Source organism: Schistocerca cancellata, chromosome 12, assembly GCF_023864275.1.
Source record: "Schistocerca cancellata isolate TAMUIC-IGC-003103 chromosome 12, iqSchCanc2.1, whole genome shotgun sequence".
NCBI lineage: Eukaryota > Metazoa > Arthropoda > Insecta > Orthoptera > Acrididae > Schistocerca > Schistocerca cancellata.
The window spans coordinates 87,483,091-87,500,993 of NC_064637.1; the positions used below are offsets into that span (position 1 = coordinate 87,483,091).

The window sequence follows — 17,903 nt, forward strand, 5'->3', positions numbered from 1 at the left end:
CCGAAGCACGACTCACGCCCGGTACTCACAGCTTTACTTCTGCCAGTATCTCGTCTCCTACCTTCCAAACTTTACAGAAGCTCTCCTGCGAACCTTGCAGAACTAGCACTCCTGAAAGAAAGGATATAGCGGAGACATGGCTTAGCCACAGCCTGGGGGATGTTTCCAGAATGAGATTTTCACTCTGCAGCGGAGTGTGCGCTGATATGAAACTTCCTGGCAGATTAAAACTGTGTGCCCGACCGAGACTCGAACTCGGGACCTTTGCCTTTCGCGGGCAAGCGCTCTACCATCTGAGCTACCGAAGCACGACTCACGCCCGGTACTCACAGCTTTACTTCTGCCAGTATCTCGTCTCCTACCTTCCAAACTTTACAGAAGCTCTCCTGCGAACCTTGCAGAACTAGCACTCCTGAAAGAAAGGATATAGCGGAGACATGGCTTAGCCACAGCCTGGGGGATGTTTCCAGAATGAGATTTTCACTCTGCAGCGGAGTGTGCGCTGATATGAAACTTCCTGGCAGATTAAAACTGTGTGCCCGACCGAGACTCGAACTCGGGACCTTTGCCTTTCGCGGGCAAGCGCTCTACCATCTGAGCTACCGAAGCACGACTCACGCCCGGTACTCACAGCTTTACTTCTGCCAGTATAGGAGACGAAATACTGGCAGAAGTAAAGCTGTGAGTACCGGGCGTGAGTCGTGCTTCGGTAGCTCAGATGGTAGAGCGCTTGCCCGCGAAAGGCAAAGGTCCCGAGTTCGAGTCTCGGTCGGGCACACAGTTTTAATCTGCCAGGAAGTTTCATATCAGCGCACACTCCGCTGCAGAGTGAAAATCTCATTCTGGAAACATCCCCCAGGCTGTGGCTAAGCCATGTCTCCGCTATATCCTTTCTTTCAGGAGTGCTAGTTCTGCAAGGTTCGCAGGAGAGCTTCTGTAAAGTTTGGAAGGTAGGAGACGAGATACTGGCAGAAGTAAAGCTGTGAGTACCGGGCGTGAGTCGTGCTTCGGTAGCTCAGATGGTAGAGCGCTTGCCCGCGAAAGGCAAAGGTCCCGAGTTCGAGTCTCGGTCGGGCACACAGTTTTAATCTGCCAGGAAGTTTCATATCAGCGCACACTCCGCTGCAGAGTGAAAATCTCATTCTGGAAACATCCCCCAGGCTGTGGCTAAGCCATGTCTCCGCTATATCCTTTCTTTCAGGAGTGCTAGTTCTGCAAGGTTCGCAGGAGAGCTTCTGTAAAGTTTGGAAGGTAGGAGACGAGATACTGGCAGAAGTAAAGCTGTGAGTACCGGGCGTGAGTCGTGCTTCGGTAGCTCAGATGGTAGAGCGCTTGCCCGCGAAAGGCAAAGGTCCCGAGTTCGAGTCTCGGTCGGGCACACAGTTTTAATCTGCCAGGAAGTTTCATATCAGCGCACACTCCGCTGCAGAGTGAAAATCTCATTCTGGAAACATCCCCCAGGCTGTGGCTAAGCCATGTCTCCGCTATATCCTTTCTTTCAGGAGTGCTAGTTCTGCAAGGTTCGCAGGAGAGCTTCTGTAAAGTTTGGAAGGTAGGAGACGAGATACTGGCAGAAGTAAAGCTGTGAGTACCGGGCGTGAGTCGTGCTTCGGTAGCTCAGATGGTAGAGCGCTTGCCCGCGAAAGGCAAAGGTCCCGAGTTCGAGTCTCGGTCGGGCACACAGTTTTAATCTGCCAGGAAGTTTCATATCAGCGCACACTCCGCTGCAGACTGAAAATCTCATTCTGGAAACATCCCCCAGGCTGTGGCTAAGCCATGTCTCCGCTATATCCTTTCTTTCAGGAGTGCTAGTTCTGCAAGGTTCGCAGGAGAGCTTCTGTAAAGTTTGGAAGGTAGGAGACGAGATACTGGCAGAAGTAAAGCTGTGAGTACCGGGCGTGAGTCGTGCTTCGGTAGCTCAGATGGTAGAGCGCTTGCCCGCGAAAGGCAAAGGTCCCGAGTTCGAGTCTCGGTCGGGCACACAGTTTTAATCTGCCAGGAAGTTTCAATACAAGGTCTACCTGTCAGGAGTCAAAGCAGGAATAGCACAATCGGGTGTAGGGCTTTACATCAGGAAAGAAATGGAACCTAGCGTAGTTGCAATAAGGTATGTAAACGAACGACTGATGTGGATAGATTTGACAGTGTCTAGCAAGAAAATTAGGATTGTGTTAGTATATTCGCATCGTGAAGGGACAGATCAAGATAAGATGGATAGTTTTTATGAGGCACTCAGTGATGTAGTTGTTAGAGTAAAGGACAAGGACAGTGTTCTGCTCATGGGTGATTTTAACGCCAGGATTGGAAATCGAACAGAAGGGTATGAAAAGGTTATGGGTAAATTTGGAGAGGATATGGAGGCCAACAGGAACGGGAAACAACTCTTGGATTTCTGTGCCAGTATGGGCTTAGTAATCACAAACTCCTTTTTTAAACATAAGAACATTCACCGGTATACTTGGGAAGGCAGGGGAACCAGATCTGTCATTGACTATATAGTAACAGATCAGGAATTCAGGAAGGCTGTGAGGGACACACGTGTATTCAGGGGATTCTTTGATGACACTGATCATTATTTAATCTGCAGTGAAATTGGGATTGTGAGGCCGAAAGTGCAGGAGGTCAGGTCCATATGTAGGAGGATAAGAGTGGAGAAACTTCAGGATAAGGAAATCAGCCACAAGTACATAACAGCGATCTCAGAAAGGTACCAGTTAGTTGAATGCAGTCAATTACAGTCATTGGAAAAGGAATGGACAAGGTACGGGGACACAGTACTTGAAGTGGCTAAAGAATGTCTTGGAACAATAGTGTGTAAAAGTAGGATGAAGCAAACAGCTTGGTGGAACGATACAGTCAAGGCAGCCTGTAAAAGGAAAAAGAAGGCGTATCAAAAATGGCTACATACCAGAACCCAGGTAGACAGAGAAAGTTATGTTGAAGAAAGAAACAAAGCCAAACAGATAATTGCAGCATCCAAGAAGAAATCGTGGGAAGACTTTGGAAACAGGTTGGAGACTATGGGTCAAGCTGCTGGAAAACCATTCTGGAGTGTAATTAGCAGTCTTCGAAAGGGAGGTAAGAAGGAAATGACAAGTATTTTGGACAGGTCAGGAAAACTGCTGGTGAATCCTGTGGATGCCTTGGGCAGATGGAGGGAATATTTTGAAGAGTTGCTCTATGTAGGTGAAAATGCGATCAGTAATGTTTCAGATTTCGAGGTAGAATGGGATAGGAATGATGATGGAAATAGGATCACATTTGAGGAAGTGGAAAAAATGGTCAATAGATTGCAGTGCAATAAAGCGGCTGGGGTGGATGAAATTAAGTCGGAACTCATCAAATACAGTGGAATGTCAGGTCTTAAATGGCTACGCAGGATAATTGAAATGGCCTGGGAGTCAGGACAGGTTCCATCAGACTGGACAAAAGCAGTAATCACACCAATCTTTAAACATGGAAACAGAAAAGATTGTAACAACTACAGAGGTATCTCTTTAATCAGCGTTGTGGGTAAAATCTTCTCAGGTATTGTTGAATGGAAAGTGCGAGTATTAGTTGAGGACCAATTGGATGAAAATCAGTGTGGGTTTAGGCGTCTTAGAGGTTGTCAGGACCAGATCTTTAGCTTACGGCAAATAATGGAGAAGTGTTATGAGTGGAACAGGGAATTGTATCTATGCTTTATAGATCTAGAAAAGGCATATGACCGGGTTCCTAGGAGGAAGTTATTGTCTGTTCTACAAGATTATGGAATAGGAGGCAAACTTTTGCAAGCAATTAAAGGTCTTTACATGGATAGTCAGGCAGCAGTTAGAGTTGACGGTAAATTGAGTTCATGGTTCAGAGTAGTTTCAGGGGTAAGACAAGGCTGCAACCTGTCTCCACTGTTATTCATATTATTTATAGATCATATGTTGAAAACAATAGACTGGCTGGGTGAGATTATGATATGTGAACACAAAATAAGCAGTCTTGCATATGCGGATGACTTAGTTGTGATGGCAGATTCGATTGAAAGTTTGCAAAGTAATATTTCAGAGCTAGATCAGAAATGTAAGGACTATGGTATGAAGATTAGCATCTCCAAAACGAAAGTAATGTCAGTGGGAAAGAAATATAAACGGATTGAGTGCCAAATAGGAGGAACAAAGTTAGAACAGGTGGACGGTGTCAAGTACTTAGGATGCATATTCTCACAGGATGGCAACATAGTGAAAGAACTGGAAGCGAGGTGTAGCAAAGCTAATGCAGTGAGCGCTCAGCTACGATCTACTCTCTTCTGCAAGAAGGAAGTCAGTACCAAGACTAAGTTATCTGTGCACCGTTCAATCTTTCGACCAACTTTATTGTATGGGAGCGAAAGCTGGGTGGATTCAGGTTACCTTATCAACAAGGTTGAGGTTACGGATATGAAAGTAGCTAGGATGATTGCAGGTACTAGTAGATGGGAACAATGGCAGGAGGGTGTCCACAATGAGGAAATCAAAGAAAAACTGGGAATGAACTCTATAGATGTAGCAGTCAAGGCTAACAGGCTTGGGAGAAGCAAGGTTACCCAAGAGACTCATGGGTTCAGCAGTAGAGGGTAGGAGGAGTCGGGGCAGACCGAGGAGAAGGTACCAGGATTCGGTTAAGAATGATTTTGAAGTAATAGGTTTAACATCAGAAGAGGCACCAATGTTAGCACTGAATAGGGGATCATGGAGGAACTGTATAAGGGGGGCTATGCTCCAGACTGAACGCTGAAAGGCATAATCAGTCTTAAATGATGATGATGATGATGATGATGATCACTAGTTCCACCCCCATAACAAACATCAATCAAAATGAAATCGGATCATTAATTTCCGTGTGACTGGCGCCAAACGTGTTCAATATCCTGCCCACCGTTTTCTGCAACAAGTTGAAATCGAGAAACAGCAAGTTCCACAACTGGCAGAACTGTTTGCGAGATCACATTCGGAATGTGTTGCGCAATGCGTGCCTTGAATTCAGCTAAGTTTGCAATCGGAACATTGAACACATCTTTCATATAGCCAGGCTCTAAGGAAATGGCGGCTGATATTCTAGCATTTCCGAAATGGCGCTTCAGCAGCTGCTTAAATGGATTTGCAATGTGCGGAGTTGCGCCATCTTGCGTAAAAGTGATCCCATCCACACACCCACGCTGTTGGAGAGCTGTGAGATAACGTGCTTGCTCAAAAGACACTCATGGCGCTTATCAGTGACGGTACACGTAACAGGACCGGAAACGCCCGTCTCTTAGAATAAGTATGGCCCTATATAAATGATGCCGTAAACTCGCACCATACTGTGACCTTTTCAGGATGAAGTGGTACTGGTTGATTTGCGTGCGTATTTTCCGTTGCCCATATTCGAGAATTCTGTGTATTGACATGTCCTGTCAGATGGAAGCTGGCTTCGTCTGTCCACGAAATCTTCCACGGCCAATCATTGTCCATTTCCGTGCGCGCAAGAAATTTTAAATCAAAGGTCTGTTTTACTGCGAGGTCAGTAGGCAGCAACTCTTGCACATGGGTAATTTTGAATGGATAGCAAAGAAGGACGTTTTGTAGGATTGTACACACCGTTTCTCACGGTTATGTCCAGTGTTCGGGCAATTCTCCGTGCACTACACGTTTGCACACCACCACTCGTCTCCTCCTGGATTGCTCTGGACACTGCTTCCACTGACGTCGAATCAATTCGTTTCCTCGCTCTACCAGGTTCAATCATTCTCTCCAGACCCATGGCAGTCATCGGACCACGCCTTTTTTCAACCATTCAATGTCCGAAATTTCTGCAGAGGGACGTGTGCCCAGCCATCATTCTTGTAATACAGCTTTACAAGCAGATGGTTCAAATGGCTCTGAGCACTATGGGACTCAACATCTTAGGTCATAACTCCCCTAGAACTTAGAACTAGTTAAACCTAACTAACCTAAGGACATCACACACACCCATGCCCGAGGCAGGATTCGAACCTGCGACCGTAGCAGCCTCACGGTTCCGGACTGCAGCACCAGAACCGCACGGCCACCGCGGCCGGCTTTTACAAGCAGAGCGCGATCCTGAATTGACACAGTCATGACGAACGTCGCAGACGCGAAAGGAGGGAAACCCTTGTATCCGGCGTGTTTATACAAACTTCAATGGGTCGTGTGCATGACAGTTGTTTTCATTTACGTATTCTGACACATACAGCGCCATCTGTTGATCAGTTTTCACTCTTTTTTTTTGCGATACCTTTTTCCCCTTCTGCGGTAATATTCCGCTGCAATTTGACGTCAATCTGACAAGTGGTGTTATCTCTACAAAGTTTTGAAAGTTTAATTATAATCACGCTGTATATTGATGCAGTTGCTTGTATATTATTTCAGAACCGTTGTTACTCCTTGGAGCTGTGCACTACGCAGCCATCTCTTCGCTGTACTTGCAATAACGTCAAACAAAGCTCTTCAGTCCTCGCTTCCGCACGAAGTCCTCAAGAAAATAAACACAACAGCCAGTAGAGAACGTGCACCGTAACAGACCTTCATATATAATAAAGAACGTAGTTTTAACACTCTAAATGACGTTCCAGTCAACTTTACAAAAACGCACCCAGTGAGCGAGGTGGCGCAGTGGTCAGCACAGTGGACTCGTATTCGGGAGGACGACAGTTCAAACACGCGTCCGGCCATCCTGATTCAGGTTTTCCGCGAGTTCCCTTAATCGCTTTAGGCAAATTCCAGTATGGTTCCTTTAAAGAGGCACAGCCAGTTTCCTTTTTCACCCTTCCCTCATCCGACAGGAACAATGACCTCTTTGTTCGGTCCCCTACGCCAAATCAACGTTTTAGTTGTAAAACGCATAACTATCTACACTAGTTCATTAATATAGCAGGCTAGTCCGAGATTTTCCCATTAATTAAATTTTTACATTCTTTGAAATTGTTACCAATAAAACAACGGAAAATCTTGTACCCTCTCAACGAAGTCAGAGCACACCAAATAACAATTAAGCTCATAGTTACCTCCACGTTTGAGTGATCCCCCTGACCTGTCTTCTGGTACGGCAAACACTGTCTTTGAGTGAGTGCGGAATAAAATTCATGCACCGTTGCGAAGCATGCATTGAGATTGGCGATTGTCACTTTGAACAGTGAGTATGAGTTTCACTGTTGTTACTTGGTGAACGCTGCGTATGTCCATAACAAGCCCAAAGTATGCATTTCCGACAATTGGTTCCCTATCGCAATATAATCAATCGGTTGTGGACCCTCTGTCACCTGTTTGTATTTGACCCAAAAGGTTTTAGACACTCTGTACATTGTGGCAGATATTTCTACATTTACTGAGCACGTAATAAGGTCTTTAAGTGATGGAATATCTCCAGTTAGTATCTTACGTGATTTGCGAGTAACATTTGACATTTGGGTGACTCAGTCGTAATATTCCGTTAGTTAAGTTGAGAATTTTTTTATGGAATACATAGTTCAATGCAGAGATGTTAGTTCTTTTTTAAGAACCACAATACAGAATGTTACCCTAGGCTTTTCGAGTAATGCAAAGATGGAGGCCACATCATATGCATAGAAAGGAACAACGGGAGTCCCACAGGGTTGAATCATTACTACTGTTCTTTCTTTACGGTGATAATACACCGCTTTATTTCAGACAGAATGCAGGAATAGTCCTGTGTGGTGATGATACAAGCAGTGTTGTGGTTTTCAGCAAAGAAACACCAAGAGGAAAAAAAGTAAACGATGTTGCAGTGAGAGTTGTTTACTGGTTTTGCACAAATCTGCTAGCTTCATACTCGGACAAAATAAAAAAAAAACCCTCTCATCCAGTTTTGTACTGTCAAATGTACACTATCTTCTAATAACCTATAGAACCAATAAGAAATAGTAAGCAGGCTAGAAAGTTGTAAGTTATTAGGTGTGTGTATATTGATGATAACTTAAAGTGGAAAAAGTTCCTAAAACGCCTTTAGGTTCGGCTACTTTTTCTTTAAGAATAACTGCTAGCTTTGGAGATGTAGCAGTCACGAGTTAACATATTTTACACATATTCATTCACTGATGTCTCACAGGATATTACTCTGGTGCAATTCCTACTTCGATAAATGGGGTATCCAATGCAAGAAAGACACTAATTAGCAATGTGGCATGAAAGTAAATTCTGTGTCAAGTGCCAAAAATCTGATTTAGAGATAATGAACGAAATGTGTATAGCAGTTAAACAAAAGCCGTTAAGTTAGGGACCGCGACAGGAACACAAAAACTATACAAGTTTCATGTCACACATGTGTTTTTATTCTGCGTCACTAGGTATAAAAACAAAGTAATACAACATTTGAAGAAAATGAAATGTTCTGTATGCAATGGCTTTCACGTAAATAACCTCAGAGTTTCCGTCATACGCATTATCACTTATTTTACAAGGTTTTCGTGAAACCAGTTATTCTCTTCTTTTACATGGAAATCATTTAAGCTAAATTCTTCCTATTTTCTTCAGATGTCCTAGGTTCACAGTGTAGTGTTTCCAGCTGCACTTATTGAACATCAGAAGGCTTCACGTTCCTCTTCGATGTGTAATGTTCCTTGAACTTTTCAATTAAACTGAGACTTGATCGAGTTCACAGTAGAACTATCCATTCAGCAGACAGTCTGATCCACTGTACTTTTGAAATACGCACATTGCTAAAATTCATATTTTGACCACAGCTGATTTAAAGTTGTAAGAAGCTGTTTTTCGCTGTAAATTGTATTGTGAGTCAGTGATGAGGCTAACTTAATCTTTCGGAACTTCAGTCACAGCCAATCTCTTTCATTTCTCGACGTGAGCAAAATCACGACCGCAAGACTAAAGAGTGTCCTTTTACCAGAGACTTGTGCTCTGCTTCCGTAGAGTAGCCCTTTTCTGTTAGGTAAGTGAATGATCCCATGCAAATAGTTAACTATATCCGCATGGTTAGAACGATTATTTTTCTCGATAAGAAATTCGTTTCAATGGTAAATTTACGCATTAAAACGCTTTAATATTACTTACATTGATTCCAAGCCTTGCGGTAAGTGTTGAAATGACAGCCATGGTCTACCTGATACTTTGAATCCTTTTAATCTGGAGCAACAGTATTGTCTTTTCGATCATATTCCTTTCCCTCGGTGCCTAGGTTCTTCCTCACCCTTTCAGCACACCCTTCACCTCTCCTCCGACGTTCTAATGCAGTTTTTCTTTCCATCTTGCTTATTTATATGTAACATTCACCTCAACATTGCACTAGTGTTACAAACTAACCACAAATCCACTGCAGTTGTCAACAACTCACACAAGTCTGCGCCAAGACTCTCTCAGATAGTTGGTGCACGACTTAATATTTGAACATTGATGTTGGTCTTCGACACGAGTCCCATCGTCAGACAGCTGTAAACGATATTCCCCGCTGTTTTGGCACTTGTGTCAGAATATATGTTATTGGCCTTGGCATTTACAGCGCAATTTCACCGATAACTCAAATTTTTCTTTTTGGAGCTTGACCCGTTATTTACGTACACACCACAAATATTTGTGGGGTTCGAACACGTACGTTTTGCAGACATCTCTTTAAAGAGCTGCGAACATTAGCCACAGTCCCACACTAGAACTGTTCATTTATGAAACCTATTAGCAGTAATCCATTTGAGTGTGACTCACAGAGATATTCACAAGAAAAACACTAGAAAAATGGTCTCCATACCGTTTAATGTCTCCATCTTTGGCGTAGAAATGAGAGAAATACACGGCCATAAATCTCTTTGAAAACCTACCCACGGAAATAAACTGTCTGACAGGTAGCAGAAGTGTTATCAGGTGCAGGTTTCAGAGGTTTCTCCTTGACAACCCCTTCAGTATCACAGAGGAATTCTTGAATAGAAATCATACGTCGTTTTTACAGAAGAAAACCTGTAAATATTTTCATTTTTTGTGCTCTATGTTTGTTTGGATGTTATATTCCACAACATAACATTTATTGTAAATATGATAAACATAACACATAACTAACTAGCTGCGTGACTGCATTGCTGCAAAATCTGTTACCGTTTGACAGATTGTATGGCGCTTTGTTCCAGGCGGCGAACAGAGAACACATAACGTCTCTTAACCTCATATACAAAGTAATAATTTTTCATCCCGTTCCTATGTAATTTAAAAAATACACTGAAAAACACTTAACACGATACTGAGATGACCGGATAGTAAAGTGGTGTGCAGAAACTGAAGGACGAATATAACCTTCGCATGATTTGTAACTACCAAGTAACAAATGTCGATGAGTCTTGGACGATACACACAAAAAACTGCTACCAGCAGTACTATACAGAAACCTTACTGAAAGAAGAGCGCAATGAGACGAACAGAGATGACACTTTTATTCAATGATAATGATTAAAAATTTTAAAAAAGACCGAAAATTTTCGTTTCAGCTCTTTTTGAAATACTAAACCAGCGATTATATGAAGATGGTATCTGTTCTTTCGGACATACCAGAACGAACAGAAGCACTGGTGACCATGCAGCTCTCTTAGAATGTAATGATAATTAAATCAAGACCCTAAGCTGTCGACAGGCGTTGACATACGTCAATGGCGACAGTTGAAAATATGTACCCTGACCGGGACTCGAACCCGGGATCTCCTGCTTACATGGCAGACACTCTATCCATCTGAGCCACCGAGGGCACAGAGGTAAGTGCGACTGCAGGGATTTATACCTTGCTCGGTCCCCGTGAGACGCACATTCCCAACTTAATGTCCACATACTACATTCGTAGTGTGCAGTTGCACTACCCTCTGTGCCCTCGGTGGCTCAGATGGATAGAGCGTCTGCCACGTAAGCATAAGATCTCGGGTTCGAGTCCCGGTCGGGGTACACATTTTCAGCTGTCCCCGTTGATGTATATCAACAGCTGTCGACAGCTTAGGGTCTTGATTTAATTATCATTTCAAACCAGTTATTAGTGTAGCATACGGTGAAAAAAAAAATAGAATGGAAAGTTTAATATTAATTAGGTGTTCATATTGGAGATGATTTAAACTGGAAAAAACACATTTTGGAACTCCCAAAAGAACTTAATTCAGACACATTTGCATTTAGAATTATTGCAAATTTTAGAGACAGACAAATCAGTAAGTTCTCACATTTGCATGTTTTAACTCAATACGACATTTGCAATAATGTTCTGGGTAGTTCACCTTTAAGACAGGCTACCCTCATTGCTCAAAATCAATATGTGGAGCTCATCAACAACATCTTGTAGACGTCTGTTTAAGCAGTTGGTCATTTTCACTACTGCTTCACACTGTGTTTATTCCCTCACGAAGTTCGTTGAAAATAATCAACTGCAGTTCAAAACGAACAATGACGTCCCCCAATACCAGAAGGAAAAATCACAAACGACGTTCATCACTCCACAATAAAGTTGACTTCAACGCGGAAAGGGGTGCACAGTGCTGTAACAACCATTTTTGATAACTTACACAGGGATATAAAATGTCTGACAGATAGCAAAATAAAATCCGAAAGAAAGAGGGAAAAAAACGTAACGAACTGCTCCTGGACAACTTTTTCTGTTCTGAAGAAGAATTTCTGTTACCGTAATATGTGTAAGGTGGTGGGTAGGCCAAAATTCAGCTCTACAACCTTTTACGACTTGTAAAGGGGAGTAAGCACATAATATTTTGAATGAAATTCCGTGTTTGGAAACGTACTAGTTCCGTTCTACGACGTCTCCACTTCCACATTTACTGAGGGAAAGAGAAATGTCTCAGACTTGCCTGTCCTGTTCAGAACTGAAACCGTCATCGAACGGAAACGGTACGTTGCCGGATGTTGGTTCCTGTTCAAAATATTGTGTACCCACTCCCCTCCACAAGTCCTAGAAGTTTGTAACGGGGATTTTCGAACACCTAGTAAATGTCCAGCAAGTAGCTGCATTTAAAAATTGAGTTACGATGTGTTGACGTCTGTATGTAAAATGACTCGTTCCACAACTTTACGACTGATCATGCAAGTCATCCATGGAACATTAAACTAACTACTCTAATGTCACGGCGGTTCATTACTGTGCCGTGGACCGTAAAAGAGGCAGGACATGGTTCTTAAATGGGGTGTGTGATCACCACGAGCAGCATTGTATGATGTGCAATGCGCTAACGTTGTGACCATAACGGTTACAAGGAGATCCATCCCTCCACCAGCGCTGTTTGCAGCCGCTAGACGGTCGTTGGTGCATCTGGACGTGTTGCAGTAAGTCTCCACGACGCACCCCAAAAGTGCTCGATGGGATTCCAGTCCGCGAGAACGAGCAGGCCAGTCCATTCGCTGAATGTCCTGTCGTTCCGACAAATCACCTCCACCTGCGCTGTTGGATGCGGACGCGCACTGTCGTCCATAAAAGTGAAGCGAGAGGCGAGTGAACCTCACAAAGGACGCACGTGAGCAAGGAGTGCAGTGACACCATAACATTCAGTGGTTAGTGTACTGTGTTCAAAAATTTGGAGGTCAGTACGCCAATGCAATGTTTTGTTTTCCCATACTGTAACACCTGGAACACCAAACCGATCATGTCCCTCACTGTTCGTGAGTGTATTACCTATTCTAATCTCTAGCCATATGGCGGTACATACACTGGCGAACATGATCATTTTGGTTGTCCAGGTATAGCGGTGGGGGGAGGCATAATGTTGCATGGGGCGTACTGACCTCCATATCTCTGAACAAGGTACGCTAAACGGTCAACTTTGTTGTGACACTTCAGTCCTTCCCCTCGTGCGTATTTTCAGCTGTTCGTTCGGTCTTAGGGTTCAGTGACTAAATGTGTAAAAACAGAACCTTTATACACGTAAGAGCCAAATAAACACGTACGCCTGTCTAGTATCGTGTAGGGCCCCCCGCGACCACGCAGAACTGCCGCAACATGACGTGGCATCGACTCCAATAATGTCTGAAGTAGTGCTGGAAGGAATTGACACGATGAATCCTGTAGGGCTGTCCATAAATCCGTGAGAGTACCAGGGTGTGGAGATCTCTTCTGAACAGCACGTTGCAAGGCATTGCAGATATGCTCAATAATGTTCATGTCTGGGGAGGGTGTGGCCAGCGGGAGTGTTTAAAGTCAAAAGGATGTTCCTGCAGCCACTCTGTAGCAATTCTGGACGTGTGGGGTGTCGCATTGTCCTGCCGGAATCACCCAGCTCCGTCGGAACGCTATATGAGCGTGAATGGACACAGGTGATCAAACAGAATGCTTACGTACGTGTCACCTGTCAGAGTCGTATCTAGACGTATCAGGGGTCTCATATCACTCCAACTGCACATTTGAACAGTCCCCTGCTGACATGCAGCGTCCATCGGTTCATGAGGTTGTCTCCATACCCGTACACGTCCATCCGTTCGATACAATTTGAAACGAGACTCGTCCGAGCAGGCAACGTCTATCCAGTCGTCAACAGTCCTATTTGGTGTTGACGGGCACAGGTGAGGCATAAAACCTTATGTTGTGCAGTTATCCAGGGTACAAGAGTGGGCCTTTGGCTCCGAAAGACCACATCGATGATGTTTCGTTGAATGGTTCGCACACTGACCCTTGTTGAAGGCCCAGGGTTGAAATGTTCAGCAATTTGTGAACGGCATTTCTGTCACGTTGAACGATTCTCTGCAATCGTCGTTGGTCCCGTCCTTGCAGGATCCTTCTCCGGCCGCAGCGATGTCGGAGATTTGATGTTTTACCTGATCCGAGATATCACAGTACACCTGTGAAATGGTCGCACGGGAAAATCCCCATTTCATTGCTACCTTAAAAATGCTGCCTCCCATCACCGCAGTGGTTAGACACTGTACTCGCATTCGGGAGGACGACGGTTCAATCCCGCGTCCGGCCATCCTGATTTAGGTTTTCCGTGATTTCCCTAAATCGCTCCAGGCAAATGCCGGGATGGTTCATTTCAAAGGCCACGGCCGACTTCCTTCCCCGTCCTTCCCTAATCCGATGAGACCGATGACCTCCTTCCCCGAAACAACCAACCAACCAACCAACCTCCCACCACTCGTGCGCCGACTATAACGCCACGTTTAAAGTCACTTAAATCCTACTAACCTGTCATTGTAGCAGCAGTAACCGATCTAACAACTGCGCCACACGCTTCTTGTCCTGTATAGGCGTTGCCGATCGCCGCACCGTATTCTGCCAGTTTACATATATCTGTATTTGAATACGCATGCTTATACCAGATTCTTTGGCGCTTCAATGTTGGATAACTTTGTCGTCCATCCCTCTGTGTGCCCAATTGTTAAGAACCCTTTCTCTAAAGCATGAGTAGACGTATCAAGCTCAAAATTGGCACATCATGTGAAAGTTAGTTTCGCCCGTAAGTTTAGCACACCAGTGATTTCATACTGCAATTAGTAACCACACATCCGCAGTTCTCTCTCAAACTCGTTTCTCGGTCTCTTTACATATTTGAACGTTTCGGCCTCTATTATCGCGTGCTTTCACCCCTGTCATTTTCCCTTATCTGCATCAAGGACTGGACCATTTGATCCGTACCGTCTCTTTCAAAATTGGTCACACCATCTCCTCATTGGTCCTTCTAAAGATCTTTTGTCTCTTCGTTTATATTGTTTTATGGCTTTAGTGATTCTTGCATCTGACATACAATATATAAGCTAAAACGTTTGTTTGCGTGGCCGTCTTATGCTGCAGCTGTTAACATATTTTACTATAGGCTATGTCTTGAGGTGACTGCCATCTAATTAAACAGAAGTACACCACACGCGTTTCGCTTTAATTTAAAAAGCATCTTCCGTGGTTATTCTGTAAATTGTATGCATACGTTTGTACATTTTTGATAGTTCGGTAGTTTTATGCAGGTTGATGTGTATCCTGTTAAACTTCATATAGAGGCCACTTGGAAATGCCTAACAAGGCGTCCATAATACGTTCGTTTGCGTGGCCATCTTCTTGACCAGTTACACACAGACATAAATTCTGTTCATCATAAGATACATTTTACAATAGAAAAAGAGCAAAATAGACAGTTGAATTTCTTGGACATCACTATAAAGATTCAGAACAACCAACACACATTTGCCATATACCGAAAACTGACAACAACAGACACAATTATACATGGGTCATCACAACACCCCAATTCTCAAAAGCAGGCAGCACTCATATACACGCTCCACAGACTAAACACGGTACCATTAGACACATACAACTACAAAAAAGAAATGAATACTGTAATACAAATAGCCACAAACAATGGATACGAAGAGAACTTAGTAACAAAGCTGCACAAGAAAAATCAAGAAACAGAAAAGAACAAACACCCAACTGTCACCAACACAAGGATAAATTCACACACACACAAATACACAAAATAAAAGAATAGAAACAACGCAATGTGTGAAAGAAACAGAAAGTAAAAGATGAAACTTCCTGGCAGATTAAAACTGTGTGCCCGATCGAGACTCGAACTCGGGACCTTTGCCTTTCGCGGGCAAGTGCTCTACCATCTGAGCTACCGAAGCACGACTCACGCCCGGTCTCACAGCTTTACTTCTGCCAGTATCTCGTCTCCTACCTTCCAGACTTTACAGAAGCTCTCCTGCGAACCTTGCAGAACTACCATTCCTTAAAGAAAGGATACTGCGGAGACATGGCTTAGCCACAGCCTGGGGGATGTTTCCAGAATGAAAATGTTTGTATTATACTATTTTTTTGTAATGCTCTCGATGTGTGAGTATCTGCTTTGTTTTGTTGTCTTTACTGCAATTTATGAGATACGCGCAATTTTAAAATAATTATTAATTTTTCTATGTAGTTAGCGATGAAATTTGTAAGAACTGGTACTTACAGTTTTCTTATGGTCCATTTGTGCAAAGTCTCAGACATGTTAAACATCTGGCACAACTGTCATCGCACAGTATACATCGGCAATAACTTACATAAACGAACAGTTACAAAGACGTCTTTAGATGTAGTTGATAGAGGTAATGTTATAGATCGTACAGAGGTATGCTTTTGTACAGGCAGTTATTATCTTAAGAATACTTATTTACTTGCATCTAGTTTACAACGGTGTTTATTTCTGAGTGTTACTACCTTTAATTAAGTACATTGTCGAAGCATCTGAGAAAATTCATTGATTCACATTCAAGTTTTCCGTTTTGCATTTTACCTTCGCATTTCTTGTAATGTGTGTTTATATCACCAATTCTTCTAACAAATACATTTCATGCCATGTTAAATAGATGTATGTAAATGCATATTGTTCAGATAAATACCTTCTGTACAAAAGCATGTCTGTGGAGACCTGTAACATTATCTCTGTCAACTACATCAAAAAACATTTTTAGCTATTTGTTTATGTAAGCTATTCTCGATGTGTACTGTGCACTGAAAGTTGTGAGACTCTGCACAAATCGACCATTCAAAACGGTAAATACAAATTCTTCCAAATTTCACCACTAACTTCATATAAAAATCAATAACTAAATAAAAATTTCTCGCGTTTTGTGTATTGCAGTAAAGTCAATAAAACAAATCAGAACATCACACACCGAAAGCGTTACGAAAAAATGGTGCAGTACAAAAAAATACACACTTGAAAAGAGGAATCATTTCCCATAACGAGTCGTGTAAAACATAAATAAACGAAAATCGTTACTGATATCAGAAATTTATTTATAAATAAACCCATTGTATAAGAAATAGTACGTGTCAAAATAATAATGACGAATCATCTTGTGTGTTAGATACTGACTAATACGATTACATCAGGTTCACTTTCAGTAAAGGTGAATTGTTTTAGACGCCACATTTTTTTACGAAATCCATTGTTAAAATATGCAGTAAGTTTCTTTGGGCTCGTATTTTTATAGAATGTTTGTTGTAGTAACCGATGAATTCTATCCTTCTTTCTGTTGTGTAAACGAAATTAGCAAAACTGTACCTTATGGTTTCATATAACCTTCTGAGTCGTGATGTAGCTTATATGCTATATCTAACTCTATTTTTATCTAGCTTTAATTGAGCTTACTGTGCCTGGCTTAGCGTTTACTTTACGCCACGTGTTCATTAACTGTTTTGGTTACTGCTAGCTCCCTGTAGTTTTCAGGATCTGATTGAAGAAAGCTTTTCATTACAGTATTAGGATAGCTTCGAGAAATAAATTTTTACTAATTTTGATTACAATGTTTCTAGAATAAGCTGTAGTATGGTAATATACCCTACGCTATCAGATAAGTGGTTGTTTACATTTTATTCGATGTAGTACTGGCTCTACATGAATATCGCATATTATTGGATCAAAACTACCTGAACTTAACAGCTTGAGCAGCTCAGTAATATGCCTCTTCCTGTTCAAGTGTTAATCGATATTTACACCGAAAAATTTGGAGTATGTATGCTGTTTACTGACTCTTGTTCACGTGCCATCAATTGATTGCATGACTTTAATGGTTGTACAGAGCTTAACATAATGTTTTTTCTAAAAAAAATGAGGACACAGCACCGGTCGAAGTGGCTGAGTGATTCTAGGCGCTTCAGTCTGGAACCGCGCGAGTGCTACGGTCGCAGGTTCGAATCCAGCCTGGGGCATGGATGTGTGTGATGTCCTTAGGTTAGTTGGGTTTAAGTAGTTCTACGTTCTCGGGAACTGATGACATCAGATGTTAAGTCCCATAGTGCTTAGAGGCATTTGAACCATTTGAGGACAGAGAAACACTTAACAATTCTTCGAAAAACGTCATTAACAAAAAATTCTGTTGCAAGTCGTTTGAGGAGTACAATGACGCATCCATGCGACCTTCGCAGTCACCTGACTGGAATATTATTGATTTTTTGTGGAGCGTTCTGCATGAGTAACCCCA

General features: G+C 42.7%; 1 non-coding gene across 1 annotated transcript; it reads right to left on the reverse strand.

The window, feature by feature from the left end:
- Positions 1 to 10,633: 10,633 nt before the first annotated feature.
- Trnat-ugu (transfer RNA threonine (anticodon UGU)) lies at positions 10,634 to 10,708 on the reverse strand. The gene has a single exon. It is a non-coding gene; the product is annotated as a tRNA-Thr (tRNA).
- Between the last annotated feature and the right edge of the window lie 7,195 nt (positions 10,709 to 17,903).